We start from the raw sequence: 1,731 nt of genomic DNA on the forward strand, positions 1-1,731 counted from the left end.
AGTCATTTTTCTCCACTCTTTCAAATAATCAGAGTTTCCTTGTACATGCTATTAATTGATTCAATATGCAGAAAGAATGTCTGAACTTTTCCCACGCCTTACATTTACTCATTTTTTATTATATACATTAGTCTACCTCCAGAGGTTTTTTAAATTCAAATCAGGTTTTGTAAAATAAAGATGGAATATATACAATGTATTTTATTTAGTTTTCTATTTTATGCATTTGTAAAGTTTTATAATTATATGTGTATGTCACTGCCTACCTCATTCAATTTTGATGCTGTTTATCCTACAAACAGTTGAAAGTCATTATCCATTTTGGTAAATACTGAGATTTTTATTATGAATCTAAAGAAAAATTTGCTTGGTATTTTGGAACCTCCCCCAGAACTGAACCTAGTAGTTGAAAATCCTCACTAATAACCAGTAAATGTTTTCAGTCTTGGTACTTTATGAAAGACTGAGATAATTTTGTGCGTTTTTTATAACTATTAATGCAACTGATAATTTTTATTTTATTTCTAATTTAGTCTCTGCTTTTTCATAGGATATTCTCTTAATAGATAAGTCTGAAGAGCTTTCACCTAGAAATTTCTTGTTACTGACTCAATGTACAGAGTATGAAATATGCACCTCCAGTTCTAATGAATTCCTATTAACTTCAGAGAATGGGTCAGCTGTTTTCATTTCTAGCTACAAAGCTCTGGTTAAACACACCATAAATGCAAGAGCTGTGTGATTTGATATTGAGAGTATAGAGTAAAAATATTTTAAAATTGAGATTCATAATATAACATAAAATACTTTTTTCTAAGATAATACAAACATTTTTTGAAAAGTTCCTCTGTGATCATCATGAATTATACACAATAAGAGAATGGCACCTTTTGATTTGTTTTTTGTTTGTTTTTATTTGGGGACCACACCCAGTGGTTGTCAAGGGTTTACTGTAAGCTCTCTCTGCATTCAGGAATGACAACTGGTAACCTTTGGGACCTTATATCATTCTGGTGATTAAACCAGGTAGGCCTCATGCAAGGCAACTTCTTTACCCACTGTATTATCTCTGTTTTCCCTTTTGATGTTTCTATTTTATTTTGTCCCCCGATTCACAATACAGACCAGGCAAAGGGCATGTGTTGAGGTGTATATGGAGTGCATTTACTGGACCTTCTCTTTCTATACAGTCAGTGTAAAGAATACAGCCTGTGGTAAGAATTGAGAGGCCTTTTTTTTTTTGTATTTTAATATATATATAATTCTTCACCAGTGCAACATTCCCATGACCAATATCCCAAGTGTCCTTCCTCTCCACCCCACATCGGCCTGTACTCTAGGCAGGCTTTCTACTTCCCTCATTCAGTCACAGTTTGTTATGATAGTTTTCAGTGTAATTATTTCTATGACTGCACTAAATGATCCCTTTGGTGAGCTTCATGTCAGAAGCTGGACCCTCCAGTCCTCCTCTATTTTGTCTCTGAGAATCATTGAGCAAATGTCTTTTATTTTTCTCAAAACTCATAGATGAGCAAGACCATTCTTTATCTCTCTTTCTCTGACTTATTTCACTCAGCATAATAGATTCCATATGCACCCATGTATAGGAAAATTTCATGACTTCATCTCTTATGATGGCTGTATAATATTCCATTTTGTATATGTACCACAGTTTCTTTAGCCATTCATCTATTGAGGGGCATTTAGGCTGTTTCCAGAGTCTGGCTATTG

General features: G+C 33.7%; 1 non-coding gene across 1 annotated transcript; it reads right to left on the bottom strand.

Annotated features, from left to right (window-relative positions):
• Positions 1-1,098: 1,098 nt before the first annotated feature.
• LOC126021204 (small nucleolar RNA SNORA51) lies at positions 1,099-1,231 on the bottom strand. Its single transcript, XR_007499806.1, has one exon. It is a non-coding gene; the product is annotated as a small nucleolar RNA SNORA51 (small nucleolar RNA).
• Between the last annotated feature and the right edge of the window lie 500 nt (positions 1,232-1,731).

This window comes from Suncus etruscus, chromosome 10 (assembly GCF_024139225.1).
Source record: "Suncus etruscus isolate mSunEtr1 chromosome 10, mSunEtr1.pri.cur, whole genome shotgun sequence".
Classification (NCBI taxonomy): Eukaryota; Metazoa; Chordata; class Mammalia; order Eulipotyphla; family Soricidae; genus Suncus; species Suncus etruscus.